The 23,348-nt window shown below is 35.7% G+C and overlaps 1 non-coding gene across 1 annotated transcript; it reads left to right on the forward strand.

Moving 5' to 3' along the window:
- The first annotated feature begins 16,852 nt into the window (after positions 1-16,852).
- Positions 16,853-16,960, forward strand: LOC127743419 (small nucleolar RNA R71). Its single transcript, XR_008004811.1, has one exon. It is a non-coding gene; the product is annotated as a small nucleolar RNA R71 (small nucleolar RNA).
- The last annotated feature ends 6,388 nt before the right edge of the window (positions 16,961-23,348 follow it).

Below are 23,348 nucleotides of genomic sequence, written 5' to 3' on the forward strand. Positions count from 1 at the left end.
AAAAGACTAAATTACAAAATTAAAATAGTGTAAAAATTAAATTAAAAAAAAATATAAAAATCTAATTAAAAATTTAATAAAATTATAAGTACCAACAAGTAATTAAACCAATTAAAAAACAATAATCCCTCGTAGGGAAGTCCACAAATATCTAAAAGAACACATAGAGGTATGTTGAAGTTTCATCATTATGTTCCATTCTCTTATCTCCTTGGTTCTTTTTTTCCTTGATGTTTGATTGTAGTCCTTCAGAGGCTACTTTAAGAAACACAAACGCGTGATCCTCTTAAATTTCCCAAAGCTGGTATCAACTTTCAACCACAATTATCCATGGCCACATATTAGGAATAAATTTAATTATACTATCAACAATTTCACTCCGGACCCCTACCCCGGCCCCCCTTTTCCCCATTCTCTCAAAGCCCAAAAAAGTATTTAGGAAGAAGAAGAAAGAAAGATTCAGTTCACCCCGACACAAACAGTATTACTTGTGAAATGTTCCTTTGGTATCCTAGACTCCTAGAGAGAGAGAGAGAGAGTCATAGAAAGCCTATGCTATATATGTCTTTTATAGAAAAATAATAATTTTATTTCTATTTTTTATAATGTCATTCTATATCTTTACATATAATTTTTTTAGTTAACATTAGTCAACTTTTTTAAATTTATTTATTTTAAATTCTAAATCTTAAATGGTAAATTTTTAAACTTTAAAATTGACAATATTAAATAGGAATAAGTACGATTTTAGATCTTAAGATATATAGGTCGAAAACTTTTTTTGTTTTCAACCTTTTTTTTGTATGAAAAATCACGTAAGGTTTAATTTGATTTTAAAATCGTCATTACTTTAGGGACCAAAATCGTATAGAGGTAGCGGCGAAAGCAGAGACAAAGGTGGATCGTGAACAACTAACTTCTTCTTTTTCTTTCTTTTTCTCTTCTTCTTCTTCTTTTTCCTTTTTCCCTTTACAAGAACAGAAATACTCTCTTTCTCTTATTTTTTATTTTATAATATTTTTTATATGAGTAATTTGGTTTAAAATTTTAATATTTAAGTAAAAAAAATAATTTTATAACTTGATTTAAACCTTTGAAACGATTTTGTATGCAAAAATATATTGGAGAAAAATTTTTTTCAACTTATATCTTATAGAGGAAAATTGTACTTAACTACTCTATTAAATAATTAAAAATTAATTCTCTAAATTTTCTTAAATTTATAAAAGAATAAATGATGTTGTGGAAATAAGAATAGCGGTAATATTCATTTCCTATTTTAGGTACTCTCAAGATTGCAAAAGTTGGATGAATTATTGCATAAGAATTTTATATAATTGAACGTGTTTTTTGTAAACCTTCACTACCTTTTATTTATATCTTCTGAAAAAATGTGATAATTTATTTGAAAATGTGTAAACCTTCAAAATAAATTGACAATTTTATAAACTAATTATTTAAAAGTGAAAATAATTTTAAAAAAATTAAGAAAGATATATGTTGTGAAAAGAGAAAGAAAAATTAATTAAAAATAAGGGGAAAAGTTTCAAAATGAGAAAAATAATAAACGAGGGTAAAATATTGTGTGCAAATTAAATAACTTTGGAAGAGGAGCAGGATCATTGCCAATTTCAGGTGGACATGACGTCATCACTTTTTGATCAGTTCCTCTTTTTCTTGATCCTTTCTACTCTTGTTCAATCGTTTTGCACCCGAATAACACAGTACAACATAAATTAATCAATATAGTGCATTTGAAGTTTGGAACCCATGTGTGTGAATCTTTGAATTGGTGCCACTGCCAGCTACGTTCAACACATCATTTCATAAATTCATGACCCTTTTATTATATATGCATTGTTTGGTTTTGAAAATGAAACGAAAAGAAAACGACGGAAAGAACAAGGGTATTTCTAAAAGGAGATAAGACAAAAAAAATGGTTGAGTTTAGAAATAAATTAACAACGTATTTCTAACAAACATAAATTGGGTTATAGATTAATAATCTTAATTCCTAGTGATGCTTGATGTGTGTGTTAGTATTGTCAAAATAACAAAATATGTCTCAAGCCCAAATGATTCAATCCCATGAGGCACCGCACAATCCATTATTGGCAAATGGTGCATCAAACTTTAAATCAAGAATCAACTTGCTGCACAAACAATTTTAGCCTCAAGTTAAATAACAGATTCTAACTAACTCTTTCTAATTGTAAAAACTCTAACTAACTTCTAACCAATTACAATAGAATTGACCTACACTAACTAACTAATCATAAATATTTAAATCACCTCATTGCTATAAAAGATACAAGCTAGGTCACACCCTTCTTCAAGCTTGGATTGTACAAGTTCATCAATTCGACCTTGCCAATATTAGTTCAGAAGGGTCTAGGTGCTGGAACTTTCGTGAGAAAGTCTTCAAGTGGTTCTTTTGAACTCACTGATATTAGACGAATCACACTTGCATGAAGTTTTTTATGTGATAATCAACTTCAATATGTTTTGTTATTTCATAGAAGATGGGGATTTTGGCAATATAAATAGCTGATTAATTATCGTAAAATAACTGTAATTAGCCATTTTTGGAGTGGAAAACCAATAAAGGACACTAAGAATGACAACCATCGAGCCTCACATGTGGTAGTATCACTACTAGAATAAGGTCGATTAACTAATAGATACCACAAAAATAGTCGAAAAACTATCGCTAATTTAACGGAAAATAAAATTTGTGGCGGATTAGCTGCCGCCTAGCAACTAATACTTTTCTCCTTAATTTCAAGTCGCAAACCAGTGATAATAATATCGATCGTTACTTTACTTTTATTCGATTGAACTCCTAAGTGACTGATTTGCTAAAAAATTGTTGCATGCTAATTAATTTGTGACAACTTAGTGAGAAATTTTTTTTCTCTTCTTTTAGCTACAAAACTCAATTTGTGAGAAACTAATTTTCTCATTAACCTCTTGCTAATCAGTTGCTTTTCTCAAGTTTGAATATTTTGTGACCATTCATTGATTCTATCATTAGTGCATCACTAATTCTACCCTAGTTAGTGACGGATTAGTGACGAAAATATTTCTCGTAAAAATTCGTCGATAATCTATCAAATTCTTGCAGTGTAGCAAGTATTTTGTGCTCTGTCTCTGCAGATGACTTTGTAACAGTGGTTTGTTTCTTACTTTTTTGACTAACTAATGAATTTCCATGCATAAAGCAATAACCAAAGATGGATCTTCTAGTATCTACACATGTCGCCTATAACACCCTACCATACAGAGTCTTATGCTTAAGTCATAATTTAGAGATGGCAAGGCATTATGACCTCTAAAATAAAAAATTTAGTACATATAGTAGTGTGAATAATGATTATAACTAGGAGCCTTTGAAGGAAAAGGAGTAGAACAAAAATCGTAACTCAAAAAGCGCAACACTCCGATCGGTAACGTAACAAACAAGGATAAACCAACGCGAGATTATATATATACAAAGGAGTGTCAAAAACATGAATATCAAAACTCATAATCCGGTTGCGAAGATAACCGGTCCGAGTATAGAAATATATACATATAAATAAAGTAAGAAACCCCAAAGAAACCCAAAGGGACACAAAAATAGAGAACCTATTCTCCAAAATTTCCTATAAGAGGAGTCATCACAGTTTGTATTATTTAGTGGAGATAAAAGTATCTAAACAAAACATATAAACCAAAATAGAGTCCCGAGAACAAGGATATTCGCTAATCCAAAAATCTCCAGCATGCTTCAGCGAGAAGCCTCACGTCCTTCATCTGAAAACCACAAAATCCACATGGGTGAGAACCAGAGGTTCCCAGCATGGTAACAGTTCCCACATATTTAACATGTAATATTAGAGGAAAGCCGAAGGCAATCCTAGAACTTCCTCCATATAAAATCAAAGCTTATAAACAAGCTAAACCATAAATGACAACTGACTAAAGATCCTTCAGTCTAACTAATACTTCCCTTTCCAATTCCTTCAGACCTTCCAACCACCAACAGGAGTATAATATGGCAAAAACAGTTATTTCAGGCAAGAGATATACAAGTAGGAACAGATAAGACATTTAGACAAATAGCAAGTAATATGCAGTCAAATAGGCAATCTCAAACAATTCACATAGTATGCATATGATGAATGCCTATCCTTAATGGCTGATGATATCATCTATCGGTTATATAGCCAACCCAACAAGTCCTGGTAGCTTACCATTGGACTGTCCTTCTGTCGCGCATCCCCAACCCGAGTTATACTCAACATAATCGTGATCATAATCATAATCCATATCCAACACCCTCACTGGTGTATATTCATGGGGGCGAGCTCATCCGGAACTTTCATAGTGTCCGGCCACACTTATGACATAGGGTCAGCAGAGTATCGAGTCTCCACCTGGAGCACGTGGTAGCTAGCCACTGCTTTCACCCAGGGAAACTCGTATCTCAGATAGTGGAAGTGTAACATTCACATTTCATTCAACAACATATATACATTTATACTTAGCCATAATCATGGCTCCGCCGTAACACGGCAATAAAATCAGCCATCCGGCTAATGGTTTAATCCAGAACCAGCCAATTCATAAACAATTTAGCCCATCGGCTCATGGCACATACAACACTTCCACTGCCATCCTCCGCATCTCATATAATCATCTTTGATCCTCATTGATCATTCGTTTTCCCTTGCTTCACTCGCAAGTTACCACATCCCCTAGCTCCTTTTCTTATTGCTAGGCATATCATAATGATTTAAGACATAAGTGGTGAGATTGGAGGCTTAGAAGTATGAAATTTGGCTTTTAAAACTTAAAAATCAACTTTAGGATGAAAACAGGGCCACGCGTACGTGTACTCCACACGCACACATGGATGGCCAAACGTTCATCGATGCGTAAGCGTCGCCCACGCGCCTGCGTGGGTGGAACAATCGTCAAAGGATGCGTACGCGTCAACCGCACGTACGCGTGGGTGCGTTTGTGCCCCACGCACAAAACTGGCACAAATCTGACATAACTCTCGGGAAAATGGCTGGGCGTTTGGTGCAGCACATCGATGCACATGCGTGGATGGTGCCTTTTTGAAAAACGACGCGTACGCATCAAGCACTGCTAAAAATTTTTCTAAGTTAAAAGTTGCAGAATTCACAAGTTCAACCCCCAATTTTCCGACGGTCATAACTTTCTTATTTTAAATCGTTTTTCGCCCGTTCTTCGAACGGCATGGACATCCTCGAGCCAATTTCATTTCTAAATAAATTTGGCACAAAACGGGGATCCAGAGTTCAAGTTATGTTCCATCAAAGTATGCCCAAAAACTATATTTTCATACAAAACCACAAAGTGTCATTTTCAAAACAAGCCATTTTCAACCCTGTTTAAATTCAACCAAAACATGCCAATTTCAACCCTTTTTGAAATCAATCAAAAAATACCAAAATCAACATCAAGCCTCCTCAACTCATACATTAACACTTTACCACAATTCACAAAGTACCATCCCATCATTTTAACCCACTTCACCCAAGGGGCTCAAACTCAAACACATTTACATATCATGTACTCTTCCTCATGCCAATTTTCAACAACACCATTTCCAATTATCCATCATTGCACATAACTAATATCATACTCACTATCAATATGGTTTCACCCACAATTCAACCTCAATCAATCATCAAGCATATATCACAACATGCATATTTCTCATACATCATACCATCAAGGCATCAATAATCATAATCACATATATGGCCACATCATATATCTCAACCATTCAATAACATCAACAATTCAATGCATATCTTAGGGCCTATAGCCTAAGTATTTCCCACCACGTTACATTTTAGATACGAGAAACCGAGACCATACCTTAGCCGATTTTCCAAGCTCAACCGAAGCACTTCCAAACCACTTTTTCTCAAGCTCTCAAGGTCTCAACACCTCCAAGAATAGATTTTTGCATACAAAACCCTCTTCCAAGCTTTCCAAAATTACCAATCAAGCTCCAATACACATATATAAAATGCCAAAGCCACACTATCATACCAAAACATAAGAGCTCAATACCCAAAATCACAAATTCAACATTCTCACTAGGGTTTGAGATATCTTACCTTATCCAAGGACCAAGGGAGCAAGAACAAGTCTTCCCTTCAAGCTAATTTGGTCCTATAACACAAAGGATCTCACAACTTAAAGTCAAAGCTGGAATTTCGAAGAGAAAATTATGGCTTACCTCAAGATTGATTCTATGGGTTTTGTAGATCTTTTCATGGTGAACGCGTGGCCGCAAACGGTGCGGCAATCAGAGCTCTAGATCAAAAGTTATGGTGGTTTGAAGATCAAATGAGAGAAAGAACTTGGGAGAGTGTTCTTTCCCCCATGGCCTCCATTTTCAGCATGTAAGAGTGTTATGTGAGGAGAGAGAGTGCTGAAATAAGGAATTTAGGGTTTAGTTAGGTTGGGCCAAAGGCCCACTTTGGGTCCAGTTGGCCTAGTTTGGCCCGTTTGGTCCAATCTTGGTCTGATTTCTATAAAATTCTTATCGAAATTCTCGTCTCAATCTCCTCTATCATATTAAGCCATAAAAATCATATTTTTTGCTTTCTATAATAAATTATCATTTATGGATTAATTAGCCATTAATTAACCGGGTTTTACATCGCCCATCCCAATCAACATTCGCAAAACCTAAAAAATATGCATACATGAGGATGATGGAAAGAATAGGCCAGCTGTGGGATTTCTCTTCAAGTATTTTAGGACTCTTAATGCAGCTTACAGATGATAAGTAGTCACATAATCCAAGAACTGACTAAGTCTTCCTATTGCATATGAAAGATTAAGTCTAGTGTTTGTAAGATAGATAAGTTTTCCAATGAGTTGTCTATAGATGGTACGATTAGAGAGTCTAGTGCCAGATTCTTTTGTCCATTTTGAGTTTAATCAATAGGTGTTGAGAGACGCTTATAGTCAAAATAGCTAAAATTCTTAAGTAGATCTGTAGCATATTTTCTTTGGTAGATATGAATTCCAACTTTAAACCTTCCAACCTCCATTCCTAAAATGTATTTTAAATTCCCAAGGTCCTTGATTTGAACCTTTTGTAAGAACTGCGAATTAATTAACCGAATAATTAACGTAAAATAATAATAATTTAATTGCTCATAATAGGTCCAAAATTTTAGAATATTAATTAGAAAATATAAATATGATATTTGGACTCAATAGATTTTTCTGAGTTGGAAAATGTAATTTTCTTCGAAAAATTGCGTAAAAATGCGTACCGGTAAATTAACCGGCAGTACCGGCTTAAGTTTGTTCAGTACTATGCAAGAATAATTAAAAATAGTAGAAAACCTTCGAAAAATATTTAGAATGGAAAACCAAGCCCTAATTTAAAGGTTTAGCCTGAATTTGGGTCAAATAGACCAAAAACGCTAACGGGTTGAACCGGGTCCAAGTTGAGCCCAAGCCCAACATATATAAAGCCACTTAAGTGGTAAACTCAGCCATTTTCACCCATTTCCAGCAGCTGAAACGTGATTGAGAGAGAAGGGAGGTAGGGTTCCAAAAATTCACTATTCATCATCTTCTTCTTGGAGCCATATCTCACTCTCCGGAGCTCAGATTTGCGTGCTGTCAGTTGCCACAGGAAGTTCTTGTCGAACTCTTCGATTTCATTCAAACAAATTGGTAAAGAACTTCCAATCTCTTGCCCAGTTATTTCTTCTATAACAGATTCGATTTTGGCTATGGTGAATGAGTGGTTCTTGTGATTTTGATTAATTAGGTACAATCTAACACCGGGTACTTAGTGGGTTTTGTCTTAATCAAATGTGGGTAAGGTAAGCTCACCCTTATCCCTTATGAAATTGAATAATTAAGAACCCTAGGTACTAATTTATTGTACATTAATGTGTATAGCTTGGAATATTGATTGTTGATGCTTGTTGGAGATTAATTGATGGCTTGATTGAGTTTGAGAATTTGTGGAAGCTTGGTTGAGGCCAATTTGGTGATTTTGTGTATATTGGGAATTGGCCAAGGTATGGTTTCGATTTTCTCTATGTAATATATAATATTTCTGGACACTTAGACTAGTGACCCATAGGATAAGATTGGATTGTATTGGTTTTTTGATTTGTTGAAATATGATGAATTGATTAGTTTTGGCTATTTTGATTAATTATGATGTTAATGTTGATAAAATGATGTTAAAGAGTGCGATTGGGGTTGAATGAGTTTAATCATGATGATTGTTAGTGATATGATGATGATGGATGATCGTGTGGAGTTAAAAATGTTTTAGTGTGACATATTCGATGTTTGAGGTTGATGATATTGTAATGTGAGTGGAAAATTTAATATGAAGGGTGAGTTATGACACAAAAGGGTAGATTTTGATGTAAATTGGAGTTTGGAATGGTTTGATTTTGTTTTGGCTATATATTTCAAGGGATTGAGAGATTTGTGAATTTTGGTAAAAACAAATTTTTGGTGAACTTTGACGCATTATAACTTGAGCCTCAGTTTTCAAAATTTGTTGAAATTTGCTTTAAATTAAAGTTCATTGAAAAATATTTAAATGGATATAAAATTCGTAGGAAATAGACTTTTGTAGAGGAAGTTATGATCATTCAAAGTTTGATGTCAAAATCTGAATTCTGTGCATGTTGCAGAATTTGTGATTTCTGGTTTGTGTGCGCACGCACTGCCTTGTGCGCACGCACACCCTGGAGTTTTGAATCTATATGCACACACAGCCTTGTGCGTACGCACGTACGGGGACATGGCTACTGATGGGAGCGCTAGCACGCTCTGTGCACGCACATAACCAACGAAGCTCTACAAGCTGAGCGCATGCACACGTTGGAAGGTACATTCTGTTGAGGGCGTTCGCACGCCTTGTGCGAGCGAATAGAATTGAAAAATTTTACACTTGTGCGTACGCACATATTTTGAAAATCCTCCTGGGTGTGTGCACGCACATTCCTGTGCGTATGCACATGCCCTATTTTTCAACCAAATTCTTGTTTTTAACTGTTTCACCTTCCCAATAAGCTTGTAAACTTCTATGACACCTATTTAAGACTCTTTGGCTTATTTTCGGGTATCAAAATATGGGAAAGGTCCCAGGAAATTTAGTTAGGATATACCTTGAAAAGTTAGAGAACGGAGGCTTAGGTTTCTGGTGTACTGAGGATGGATTTGGTGGAGTGAGAAGGGAGAAAGATATATGAATTGAGAACTGATGAACTAATGAGTTCGGAAAGAAAATTGTGAATTGACAGTGGTTGAGATGAGTTAAGGACTCAGAGTTGCAATGATGAAACATTGACATAATGAAATAACGAATTTTTTGAAAAACCACTAATGTAACATTTTTTAAATTGAGATTGTTGAGACGCTATGTGCCTAGCAAGGACGGTTTAGTTGGATCCCGCCTTTCGAGGTAGTAGCGACGGCGTAAAGGCGGTGGTTCGTCTCGCTTACGTTGAGATGTGAGGTCCATGACAAGAGTATCCCGCTAGCATCCCTTCGGATCACTAGAGTGTGCAGGCACAAAACCCTGGACGGTGTTCCTAGCACCATATCTTAGGGGTTCCCAATTATGATTCCGAAGGGCGACATCTCCATGGAGATGTGTCAGGTTGGCAGTTGAACCAACAATGTGATATCACAGCCTATAGGACAGACATTCATCATGTGCATCTTTTATCTGCTTGCTTGCTTTGCCGACTTGAATTGTATGCCTAATTGTACAACATGCCAAATTGCCTATTTGAATTACTTGACATATATGCCTATACTTGTGTTTTACTTGCATTGTATTTAATTGTGCTTTCTACTGGGATTGAGGAGGCCCGGTAGGCGGTGGCGATGGGATCGCATGGCGGTTAGGCTGGTGAAGGCTGTGGGACAGCGGCGATCTGATAGTTAGAAATCCCTTAGGATAGTTTACCCTATTTTATAAATGTTATGTTTTAAAGTTATGGTTTTAACTTTAGTTATGCTTTAAGCTTGAATCTCTTTTTGATATGAAGCTCTAGGATTGCCTCTGGTGTCCCAGGGTCTTATATCTTACATTACTAGGTTACCATACTGAGAACCTCTGGTTCTCATTCCATAATTTGTTGTTGTTTTTCAAATGTAGGTCGTAACCCACTTCGGTGAGTTACGTGATGGTGACAGAGCAGAGGACCGTTATCCTATTTTGGTAGTCTTTTGATTTATTCTTATTAGTACTCTCACTCTTGTATTTATTTGCCTTAGAGGCTTACTTTATGAGAGATAATCTGTATAAGCTGTTTTCTTTTAAAACTCTGTATGTCAGTGTTTGACTAGTCGGTCCAAACTCCGCGGGTTATGGCTAGTATCTTATGATTATTATACTCTTATAAAACTACATATATCTTGTTATCTTATATAGTGGATCTTATCTTTTACGCTTGTAGCTTTGTGTGAATGTTCGTGCTTTGTAATTCCATATTTGAGCTTATTTTCTTCATCGGGCTTCTAGACTATATTAATTCTTTACATAGTGGATCTTATCTTTTACGCTTGTATGAGCTTAGAACTGTCGTAACTGGTGCACGAAATTGTGATCATCAACAATGACGCCAAATACTTGGTGCTCTCAAACATGAATCACACTTTGTCACAACTTCGCACAACTAACCAGCAAGTGCACTGGGTCGTCCAAGTAATACCTTACGCGAGTAAGGGTCGATCCCACGGAGATTGTTCGTATGAAGCAAGCTATGGTCATTTTGTAAATCTCAGTTAGGTGGATTTATATGGTTATAATGGTTTTCAAAAATAATAATAAATAAAGCATAAAATAGAGATAGAGATACTTATGTAATTCATTGGTGGGAATTTCAGATAAACGCATGGAGATACTGTGTTCCTTTCGAATCTCTGTCTTCCTACTGTTTTCATCCAATCCTTCTTACTCCTTCCCATGGCAAGCTGTATGTAGGGCATCACCGTTGTCAATGGCTACATCCCATCCTCTCAGTGAAAATGGTCCAAATGCTCCGTCACAGCACAGCTAATCATCTGTCGGCTCTTGATCATGCCGGAATAGAATCTATTGATTCTTTTGCGTCTATCACTACGCCCAGCAATCGCGAGTTTGAAGCTCGTCACAGTCATTCAATCCCTGAATCCTTCTCGAAATACCACAGACAAGGTTTAGACTTTTCGGATTCTCAAGAATGGCCGCCAATAATTCTAGCTTATACCACGAAGATTCTGATTAAGGAATCTAAGAGATATTCACTCATTCTAAGGTAGAACGGAAGCGGTTGTCAGTCACGCGTTTATAGGTGAGAATAATGATGAGTGTCACGGGTCATCACATTCATCATATTGAGGTGCAGCGAATATCTTAGAACAGGAATAAACTGAATTGAATAGAAAATAGTAGTAATTGCGTTAATACTCGAGGTACAGCAGAGCTCCACACCTTAATCTATGGTGTGTAGAAACTCTACCGTTGAAAATACATAAGTGATGATCCAGGCATGGCCGAATGGCCAGCCCCCAAGGTCTAAGAACTAAACTTCCAAAGATCCAAATACAATAGTAAAAAGTCATATTTATACTAGACTAGCTACTAGGGTTTACAGAAATAATTCTAAGTGCAAAAATCCACTTTCGGGGCCCACTTTGGTGTGTGCTTGGGTTGAGCTTAAGCTTTACACGTGCAGAGGCTTCCCTTGGAGTTAAACGCCAAGTTGTAATGTGTTTTTGGTGTTTAACTCTGGTTTGTGACGTGTTTCTGGCGTTTTACTCCAGAATGCAGCATGGAACTGGTGTTGGACGCCAATTTGCGTCATCTAATCTCGAATAAAGTATAGACTATTATATATTGTTGGAAAGTTCTGTATGTCTACTTTCCAACGCCATTGAGAGCGCTCCATTTGGAGTTCGGTAGCTCCTAATGCCAAAAAGCGTATAAATTATCCGCTCATCACAACACCAAACTTAAAATGTTGCTTGTCCCCAAGAAATTGAAAATCAAATAGGATAAAAAGAAGAGAGTATACTATAAATCCCAAAAAATCAATGAATATTAGTTCTAATTAGATGAGCGGGACTTGTAGCTTTTTGCCTCTGAACAGTTTTGGCATCTCACTTTTTCCTTTGAAGTTCAGAATGATTGGCATCTATAGGAACTCAGAGTTCAGATAGTGTTACTGATTCTCCTAGTTAAGTATGTTGATTCTTGAACACAGCTACTTTTATGAGTCTTGGCCGTGGCCCTAAGCACTTTGTTTTCCAGTATTACCACCGGATACATAAATGCCACAGACACATGACTGGGTGAACCTTTTCAGATTGTGACTCAGCTTTGCTAAAGTCCCCAGTTAGAGGTGTCCAGAGCTCTTAAGCACACTCTTTTTGCTTTGGATCACGACTTTAACCACTCAGTCTCAAGCTTTTCACTTGGACCTGCATGCCACAAGCACATGGTTAGGGACAGCTTGATTTAGCCGCTTAGGCCTGGATTTTATTTCCTTGGGCCCTCCTATCCATTGATGCTCAAAGCCTTGGATCCTTTTTACCCTTGCCTTTTGGTTTTAAGGGCTATTGGCTTTTTCTGCTCGCTTTTTCTTTTTCTTTCTCTCTTTTTTTTGCCACTTTTTTTCGCAAGCTTCTTTTTCACTGCTTTTTCTTGCTTCAAGAATCAATAATATTTTTCTTTGTTCATCATTCTTTCAAGAGCCAACATATTTAACATTCATAAACAACAAGATAAAAAATATGCACTGTTCAAGCATTCATTCAGTGAACAAAAAGTATTGTCACCACATCAATATAATTAAACTAAATTCAAGGATAAATTTGAAACTCATGTACTTCTTGTTCTTTTGTATTAGAAACATTTTTCATTTAAGAAAGGTGAAGGATTCATGGAATTATTCATAGCTTTAAGACATAGTTACTAAATACTAATGATCATGTAGTAAAGACACAAACATAGGAAAACATGAAGCTCAAAAATCGAAAAACAGAGAGATAAGAACAAGGAAGTTAAGGAATGAGTCCACCTTAGTGATGGTGGCATCTTCTTCTTAAAGGACCAATGATGTCCTTGAGCTCCTTTATGTCTCTTCCTTGCCTTTGTTGCTCCTCCCTCATAGCTCTTTGATCTTCTCTAATTTCATTGAGAATGATGGAGTGCTCTTGGTGTTCCACCCTTAATTGGTCCACGTTGTAACTCAATTCTTCTAGAGAAGTGTTGAGTTGTTCCCAATAGTTGTTTGGAGGAAAGTGCATCCCTTGAGGCATCTCAGGGATTTCTTGATGATGAGCTTCCTCATGCGTCTCTTGAGCTCCATGAATGGGCTCTCTTGTTCGCTCCATCCTTTTCTTAGTGATGGGCTTGTCCTCTTCAATGAGGATGTCTCTTTTTATGACAACTCCAGCTGAGTAGCATAGATGGCAAATGAGATGAGAAAAAGCTAGCCTTGCCAAGGTGGATGGTTTTTTGACTACTTTGTAGAGTTCTAGAGAGATGACTTCATGAACTTCTACTTCCTCTCCGATCATGATGCTATGGATCATGATGGCCCGATCCACGGTAACTTCGGATCGGTTGCTAGTGGAGATGACGGAGCGTTGGATGAACTCCAACCATCCTCTAGCCACAAGCTTAAGGTCCAGTCTTCTCAATTGAACCGGCTTGCCTTTAGTGTCTCTTTTCCATTGAGCTCCTACAACACATATGTCCATGAGGACTTGGTCCAACCTTTGATCAAAGTTGACCCATCTAGTGTAGGGGCGTGCATTTTCTAGCATCATAGGCAAGTTGAATGCCAACCTTACATTTTTCGGACTGAAATCTAAGTATTTCCCCCGAACCATTGTGAGATAATTCTTTGGATTCGGGTTCATACTTTGATCATGGTTCCTAGTGATCCATGCATTGGCATAGAACTCTTGAACCATTAAGATTCTGACTTGTTGAATGGGGTTGGTCAGAACTTCCCAACCTCTTCTTTGGATCTCATGTCGGATCTCCGGATACTCATTTTTCTTGAGCATGAAAGGGACCTCGGGGATCACCTTCTTCTTGGCCACAACTTCATAGAAGTGGTCTTGATGGACCTTTGAGATGAATCTCTCTATCTCTCATGACTCAGAGGTGGAAGCTTTTATCTTCCCTTTCCTCTTTTTAGAGGTTTCTCCGGCCTTAGGTGCTATAAATGGTTATGGAAAAACAAAAAAAGCTATGCTTTTACCATACCAAACTTAGAATGTTGCTCGTCCTCGAGCAAGAAAAGAAAGAATAGAAGAAGAAGAAAAAGATATGGAGGAGAAGGATAAAGTGGTGTGTTTCGGCCAAGGGGGAGAAGAGAGGGTTGTGTTGTGTGAAAATGAAGAAGGATGGAGGGGTTTATATAGTGGAGGGAGAGGGTAGTGGGTTCGGTCATTTAGGATGGGTTTGGGTGGGAAAGAGATTTTAAATTTGAAGGTAGGTAGGGTTTATGGGGAAGAGTGGATGGATGTGAGTGGTGAAGAGGTGATGGGGAAGTGAGATTGAGGTGATTGGTGAAAGGTGTTTGGGGAAGAGTGTTATTGGATTGTGTAAAGAAGAGAGAAGGTGAGTTAAGGTAGGTGGGGATCTTGTGGGGTCTACAGATCCTGAGGTGATCCTGTGGGGTCCACAGATCCTAAGGTGTCAAGGATAAATCATCCCTACACCAATTAGGCGTGTAAAATGCCCTCTGCATGCAATCCTGGCGTTTAACGCCAGACTAAAGCTTGTCTCTGGCGTTTAACGCCAGCCTGATGCACGTTGCTGGCGTTAAATGACAGCTTTCCTCAGGGTGCAATCCTGGCGTTTAAACGCCAGACTATTGCTTGTTTCTGGTGTTCAACGCCAGATTCATGCTATGTTCTGGAATTGAACGCTAGCCAGATGCTCCTTACTGGCGTTTAAATGCCAGTAAGTTCTTCCTCTAGGGTGTGCTGTTTCTTCTACTGTTTTTGATTCTGTTTTTAATTTTAGTAATTGTTTTGTGACTCCACATGATCATGAACCTAATAAAACATAAAAGAACAATAAAAATATAGATAAATAAAAATTGGGTTGCCTCCCAATAAGTGCTTCTTTAATGTCAATAGCTTGACAGTGAGTTCTCATAGATCTTCATAAATGTTCAGAGCATTGTTGGGACCTCCCAACACCAAACTTAGAATTTGAATGTGGGGGTTCAACACCAAACTTAGAGTTTGATTGTGGGGGCTTTGTTTGACTCTGTATTGAGAGAAGCTTATCGTGCCTCTTTTCCATGTTTACAGAAGGATAACCTTAAGCCTTAAACACAAGGTAGTCCCCATTCAATTGAAGGACTAATTCTCCTCTGTTAACATCAATCACAGCTTTTGCTGTGGCTAGGAAGGGTCTTCCAAGGATGATGCATTCATCCTCCTCCTTTCTAGTGTCTAAGATTATGAAATCAGCAGGGATGTAAAGGCCTTTAACCTTTACTAACACGTCCTCTACTATTCCATAAGCTTGTCTTATTGACTTGTCTGCCATCTCTAATGAGAATGTGGCAGCCTGTACCTCAAGGATCCCCAGTCTCTCCATTACAGAGAGTGGCATAAGATTTATACCTAATCCCAGATCACATAGAGCCTTCTCAAAGGTCATGGTGCCTATGGTACAGGGTATTAAGAATTTACCAGGATCTTATTTCTTTTGAGGTAAAGTTTGCTGAACCCATGTATCTAGTTCACTAATGAGCAAGGGAGACTCATCTTCCCAAGTCTCATTACCAAACAACTTGGCATTCAGCTTCATAATGGCTTCTAGATATTGAGCAACTTGCTCTTCAGTTACATCTTCGTCCTCTTCAAAGGAAGAATAGTTCTCAGAGCTCATGAATGGCAGAAGGAGGTTTAATGGAATCTCTATGGTCTCTATATGAGCCTCAGATTCCTTTAGGTCCTCAATAAAAAACTTCTTCTTGTCTGGGAGACGTCCCATGAGGTCTTCCTCATTGGGATTCACGTCCTCCCCTTCCTCCTTGGATTCGGCCATATTGACAATATCAATGGCCTTGCACTCTCTTTTTGGATTCTCTTCTGTATTGCTTGGGAGAGTACTAGGAGGAGTTTCAGTGACTTTCTTAGTCAGCTGACCCACTTGTGCCTCCAAGTTTCTAATGGAGGACCTTGTTTCACTCATGAAACTTAAAGTGGCCTTAGATAGATCAAAAACTATGTTTGCTAAACTAGAGGAATTCTGCTCAGAATTCTCTGTCTATTGCTGAGAAGATGATGGAAAAGGCTTGCTATTACTGATCCTGTTTCTTCCACCATTATTAAAGCCTGATTGGGGCTTTTGTTGATTCTTCCTTGAGAAATTTGGATGATTTCTCCATGAGGAATTATAGGTGTTCCCATTGAGTTCACCTATGTAATTTACCTCTGTCATTGCAGGGTTCTCAGGATTATAAGCTTCTTCTTCAGAAGATGCCTCTTTAGTACTGTTGGATGCATTTTGCAATCCATTCAGACTCTGAGAAATCATGTTGACTTGCTGAGTCAACATTTTGTTCTGAGCCAATATGGCATTCAGAGCATCAATTTCAAGAACTCTCTTCCTCTGAGGCATCCCATTACTCACAAGATTTCTCTCAGAAATGTACATAAATTGGTTATTTGCAACCATGTCAATGAGTTCTTGAGCTTCTGTAGGTGTTTTCTTTAGGTGAATGGATTCACCTGCAGAATGGTCTAGTGACATCTTAGAGAACTCAGATAGACCATAATAGAATATATCCAAAATGGTCCATTCTGAAAGCATGTCAGCAGGACACTTTTTGGTCAACTGTTTGTATCTTTCCCAAGCTTCATAGAGGGATTCACCATCTTTTTGTTTGAAGGTTTGAACATCCACTCTAAGCTTGCTCAACTTTTGAGGAGGAAAGAACTTAGCCAAGAAAGTCGTGACTAGCTTATCCCAAGAGTCCAGGCTGTTTTTAGGTTGTGAGTCCAACCATATTCTAGCTCTGTCTCTTATAGCAAAAGGGAAAAGCATGAGCCTATAGACTTCAAGATCTACTCCATTAGTCTTAACAGTCTCACAGATCTGCAAGAACTCAGTTAAAAACTGATACGAATCTTCTGATGGAAGTCCATGAAACTTGCAGTTCTATTGCATTAGAGAAACTAGTTGAGGCTTTAACTCAAAATTATTTGCTCCAATGGCAGGGATTGAGATGCTTCTTCCATAAAAATTGGAAGTAGGTGTAGTATAATCACCAAGCATCCACCTTGCATGATTGTTGTTGTCATTATTTTCGGCTGCCATCTCCTCTTCCTTTTCGAAAATTTCTGTAAAGTTGTCTCTGGATTGTTGTATTTTAGCTTCTCTTAGTTTCCTCTTCAGAGTCCTTTCAGGTTCAAGATCTGCTTTAACAAGAATATTCATGTCCTTGCTCTTGCTCATATGAGAAAGAAGGGAACAGAAAATAATAATAGGGATCCTCTTTACCACAGTAGAGAGATTCCTTTATGTGAGTAGAAGAATAAAGGAATAGAAGAAGGGAGAAGAGAAAAAAATTCGAACACATAGAGGAAAAGAGGGTTCGAATTTTTAAGATGAAGAGAAGTGTTAGTAATTAAATAAATAAATAGAAAAAGATGAGAGGAAGAGAAATAAAAAATTATTTTGAAAAAAAAATTAGTGATTTCGAAAATTAAGAGAAGAAAGAAAATTAAAATTAAAATTTGAAACAATTAGTTAATTAAGAAAATTTTGAAAAAGAGGGAAGTGATTTTCGAAATTTAGAGAGAGAAAAAGGTGGTTTTAAAAAAAGATAAGAAACAAACAAAAAGTCAATTAGTTAGTTGAAAAAAATTTGAAAATCAATTTTGAAAAGATAAGAAGTTAGAAAATATTTTGAAATTGATTTTGAAAAAGATATGATTTTGAAAAAGATATGATTGAAATTTGTTTTGAAAAAGATTTAATTTTTAAAATTAAACTTGATTACTTGACTAACAAGAAACTAAAAGATATGATTCTAGAATTTAAAGATTGAACCTTTCTTAACAAGAAAGTAACAAACTTCAAATTTTTGAATCAATCACATTAATTGTTAGTAAAGTTTTGAAAATTATGAAATGAAATTAAGAAAAAGATTTTGAAAAATAATTTTAAAATTTTCGAAAATAATAAAAAAATTGAAAAAGATTTGATTTTTGAAAAAGATTTTGAAAAGATAGGATTTTTAAAATTGAAATCTTGACTTGACTAACAAGAAACAGCTTATTTTAAAAAATTTTGACTAAGTCAACCCAAAATTTCAAATTTTATGAGAGAAATAAGGAAAAGATATTTTTTATTTTTGAATTTTTAATGATGAGAGAGAAAAACACAAAAATGACTCACAACATGAAAATTATGAATCAAAACACATGATGTATGCAAGAACACTATGAATGTCAAGATGAACACCAAGAACACTTTGAAGATTAAGATGAACATCAAGATTTATTTTTGAAAAATTTTCAAGAAAAGAAAAACATGCAAGACAGCAAACTTAGAAATTTTCAATGCTTAGACACTATGAATGCAAAAATGCATATGAAAAACAACAAAAGACACAAAACAAGAAAATATGAAGATCAAACAAGAAGACTTATCAAGAACAACTTGAAGATCATGAAGAATACATGCATGAATTTTCGAAAAATGAAAAAGTTTTAAAAACATGCAATTGACACCAAACTTAAAATTTGACACTAGACTCAAACAAGAAACACAAAAATATTTTTGTTTTTTAGGATTTTATTAAATTTTTTTGTATTTTTTTTCGAAAATTATATTTAGAAAAACGAAAACAAAGAAAAATTTTTTTGAAAGATTTTTGAAAAACTTTTTGAAAAGAAAATTACCTAATCTGAGCAACAAGATGAACCATCAGTTATCCAAACTCGAACAATTCCCGGCAACGGCGCCAAAAACTTGGTGCACGAAATTGTGATCATCAACAATGGTGCCAAAGACTTGGTGCTCTCAAACGTGAATCACACTTTGTCACAACTTCGCACAACTAACCAGCAAGTGCACTGGGTCGTCCAAGTAATACCTTACGTGAGTAAGGGTCGATCCCACGGGGTCGTCCAAGTAATACCTTACGTGAGTAATCCATTGATTCTTTTGCATCTGTCATTACGCCCAGCAATTGCGAGTTTGAAGCTTGTCACAGTCATTTCAATCCTTGAATCCTACTCGGAATACCACAGACAAGGTTTAGACTTTCCGGATTCTCAAGAATGGCCGCCAATAATTCTAGCTTATACCACGAAGATTCTGATTAAGGAATCTAAGAGATATTCACTCGTTCTAAAGTAGAATGGAAGTGGTTGTCAGTCACGCGTTCATAGGTGAAAATGATGATGAGTGTCACGGGTCATCACATTCATCATATTGAGGTGCAGCAAATATCTTAGAACAAGAATAAGCTAAATTGAATAGAAAATTGTAGTAATTGCATTAATACTCGAGGTACAGCAGAGCTCCACACCTTAATCTATGGTGTGTAGAAACTCCACCGTTGAAAATATATAAGTGATGGTCCAGGCATGGCCGAATGGCCAGCCCCTGAGGTCTAAGAACTAAATGTCCAAAGATCCAAATACAATAGTAAAAAGTCCTATTTATACTAGACTATCTACTAGGGTTTACAGAAATAATTCTAAGTGCAGAAATCCACTTCCGGGGCCCACTTTGGTGTGTGCTTGGGCTGAGCTTGAGCTTTACACATGCAGAGGCTTCTCTTGGAGTTAAATGCCAAGTTGTAACATGTTTTTGGCGTTTAACTCTGGTTTGTGACGTGTTTCTGGCTTTTTACTCCAGAATGCAGCATGGAACTGACGTTGAATGCCAGTTTGCGTCATCTAATCTCGAATAAAATATGAACTATTATATATTGCTGGAAAGCTCTGGATGTCTACTTTCTAACGTTGTTAAGAGAGCGCAATTTGGAGTTTTATAGCCCCAGAAAATCCATTTCGAGTGCAGGGAGGTCAGAATCCAACAGCATCAGCAGTCCTTTGTCAGCCTCCTATCAGATTTTTGCTTAGCTCCCTCAATTTCAGCCAGAAAATACCTGAAATCACAGAAAAACACTAAATCATAGTAAAGTCCAAAAATATGAATTTTGCATAAAAACCAATAAAAACATCCCTAAAAGTAGCTAGATCCTACTAAAAACTACCTAAAAACAATGCCAAAAAGCGTATAAATTATCCGCTCATCAGTAACCTTTGATTAACCTTTACTTTATGACGCGAGGTAAGGCTTAGGTAATTAGGGTGTTATACCTTTCATGCAAAATGGACTTCATAGAGACAATTTCACTAACATCATTTCCTGTGAGAACTAGATCATCCATCTAAACTAAGATGAAAGTGAAGCCTTCTTTTCGTCTCAATAAAGATAGAGTAATCATCTATACACTAATCATAGCCTACTTCAGTTAGTGTTTGAGACAATTCGATGTTCTATGGTCTTCTTGCTTGCTTCAATCATATAATCATTTTTGCAATTTTCACACCAATCCTAGTTTTAAGACTTCCAATCCAGGTGATAACCTCATGTATACTTCCTTATCAAGATTACCATGTAGGAAAGTAGTGCTAACATCTAATTGCTTTAAGTGTCAATTTCTCACTACTGCAATTGCCAACATCAATCTCAGTATAGTGATTTTCACAATTGGACTAAATGTGTCACCATAATCTATACCTTGCACTTGTGTGAACCCTTTTGCAACCAGGCATGCTTTATGCCTTTCTATTGAACCATCCAGATTGAATTTCACACAAAAGACCTACTTGCAACCCATAACTTTCTTACTATTTAGGAGTTCAATTAAGCACTAACTATGATTCTAGTTTAGAACATTTTAATTCTACTTGAATGGACTCTCTCCAGCAAGGTTGAATAGCAACCTCCTCATAAGTACAAGGTTCTGGGTTTTGTATAATGGCTAGTGAGATATATTTGTAATTTGAACTTAATTTATCATATGATAATTGTTGTGAGAAGGATATTTAATGAGAAAATTGCTAATGTAATATGTCTTTGCTATCATATAATGGTAACCTTACAAATAGGTTAGGTGTTATGCATGTCAATAGGTGTTGTGTGTGGTTGTAATGCAAGTGAAATATTTTCTTCAATCATTGTTAGATAAGCATTTTTAGTAGTGAAATTGTGCTGAAGATTATACAACGTTATATGCTGTAAAGTGCTTGTGTCATCTTTTAAAAGCAGTTGTACATTATTTAAATTTAGTTGTATAGTGGAATCATTTTTTGAAAATGAGTTTTGATTTTAATTGATGTTTTGTAAAATTTGATATTGATCTAGTACTATGAGTTATAACGAAATGGATCACGAAAATCTGATGAATACACAGATACATTTAGGTGAATTATCTTGTTGTGTGCATATTTTAAAAAATAAAAATTCTCTTCATAAAATATGACATTTCTCAACACAAAAATTTGTTTAGTTTTTATGTCAATAAGTATGAATCCTTTAGTTCCAATTTTAAAACCCAAAAATGCAGATTTTTTGGCTCAAGGATCCAATTTTACTCAATAGTGTCTTAGGATGGAAGCAAATGCTAAGTAGCAAAACACTCTTAAATATGAGAGATCAAATAGATTGCCATAAAGAAGAATATAAGGACAAATATCTATCAAAATAGTGCTTGAAAGTCTATTTATTAAGTATGTGGTATGAGCAGTTGCATATTACCAACAATAATTTGAAATTTCATATTCACACAATAGTGCTCTAGTCACTTCTAATATGTGTTGCTTTAGTATTTTTACATATGAAGTCTGAAATAACATTCCAAATGAGAAAAATAGTTTTGTAAAAAGAATAATTTTGGCACAATGTTAGTTCTTATACACTTCACTTGTTTATTAAATTACTCTTTGGCATAATTGACAAAATTTAAAACCAAATAAAATATTTTTGAATTGGATTTCATAAAGAAAATATTAAGAAATATTTATGCCCTTTAGTTGATGAAACTAAAATTGGACCTTAGATGTCTATGTGAATCAAATCAAAATAATCATTTATTTTTATAGTACTGTAATCAAAAGATAGTCTTTTCTAATTTGCCAAATGACATGAATCACATAGTAGCTTATTTACATTGCAATCTATGAATAGATAATCCTTTCTAAGAATTCTTAACCTATGTCAAGGTAAATATCCTAATCTATTATGCTAAATGTTTTTATTTCGATGATGCTATGATGTGATTTACTGTTGTTAAGGATGATTCCTTGATTGAAATTGGTTTCTTACTCATTGTGTATAATTCATCTCTAATCCAAACTTACTTATGCCAATCATCTTCAATATTGATTGATTTTAAATCTCACAATTTTTATCATTGATTAACAATTGTTATTTCAAATTTGAGATTAATTTTGAGATTGAAATCAATTTGAAATCAAAGGTTGGTATATACAACACATTTGTGAGATAAAACTATTTTGAAAAGATGGTAGTTCCAACAATATTACTATTTTTGTTCACCATAAAAAAAGATCTATAGTTACGGTAAAAAAAAACTAGTGAAAAGGGTGACCATAGGTCTATGGTTACAATTTTTTTACCATGGCCTATTCTGGCATGGCTATAGGTCTATGATCACGGTTTTTTATCTATTGTTACGGTTTCTATGGTCACGGTTGCAGTGCCTCACTTCTGACATTTTAAGGCCACATGTTTTTACCATGACCATAGGTTACTCTATGCTCACGCGAAAAAACTGTGACCATAGCCTAATCTATGGTCACCCTTTTGTAAATTCGTGACCATATCCTAATCTATGGTCACGGTTTTCGCATGACCATAGCCTATTTATGGTCACTCTATTTTAAAACTGTAACCATAGCTTAAAGTGGTAGTGTCTAATCATATTGGACAAGGTATATTTGTTTTATTTGATCGTGAGATAACTTACTTGCTTAAAAAGTCATGCGTTGACCTATTTAATGAGGTTTAAAAGGATTCCAGTGTAAACATAAGATTTCTAATGTAGATGTCAATCACTAAATAAAAGTTGTTATGGTTTTCTTTACATAGTATTGATTATTGATTGTGATATCGATGCTGTCTTTTTTTTATTTTGTGATTGTGTAGGTCATTCATGAAGATAACTATCCTATCATATTTAAGACCTTAGAGGGTAAAAAAGTATTTCTCAAAGTGGATACCAAATATCTTGGTATAGACAAATACTTTAGAATCT

This window comes from Arachis duranensis, chromosome 10, assembly GCF_000817695.3.
Source record: "Arachis duranensis cultivar V14167 chromosome 10, aradu.V14167.gnm2.J7QH, whole genome shotgun sequence".
NCBI classification, from domain to species: domain Eukaryota; kingdom Viridiplantae; phylum Streptophyta; class Magnoliopsida; order Fabales; family Fabaceae; genus Arachis; species Arachis duranensis.